Raw genomic sequence first — 466 nt, 5'->3', positions numbered from 1 at the left:
ACTAATAATTGGTCTGATAGGGTTATTGATTTTATGTGTCTTGACTAAACCATACATATAAGGTAGGGAGGCGCATTGCGGTGTAAACTGTTTAATTAATCAATTTCTACCCTTTTGACAATTAACCATCTGGTATTCTTGATCTTGTTTTGTACCTGAGACCTTTATCTCCAATTGTACTTCATTAACTCCTTGACGATGTCTGAGTAAAGACGAAAGCGCTTGGATTTCTGACTATTATTTTCCTGTGGTATTCGCTTATTTATGAAGTCACGTGCATCTACAGTGATTTTTTAAGCATACTTATATATGCGTTTGTGTGCGTTCGTGAGCCTCTCTCTCTCTCTCTGTTGAAAAAATAACACTAAGTTATTTTTTGTTTTCTGTTTCTTTTTTTTTTAATATGGTAATTTGGTAAGTTTGTAAATGATTGTTTTATTTTAACTTGCATTCTTAGTATTTAAAT

Source organism: Macrobrachium nipponense, chromosome 13 (genome assembly GCF_015104395.2).
Source record: "Macrobrachium nipponense isolate FS-2020 chromosome 13, ASM1510439v2, whole genome shotgun sequence".
NCBI classification, from domain to species: domain Eukaryota; kingdom Metazoa; phylum Arthropoda; class Malacostraca; order Decapoda; family Palaemonidae; genus Macrobrachium; species Macrobrachium nipponense.
This window is presented reverse-complemented; position numbering follows the sequence as displayed.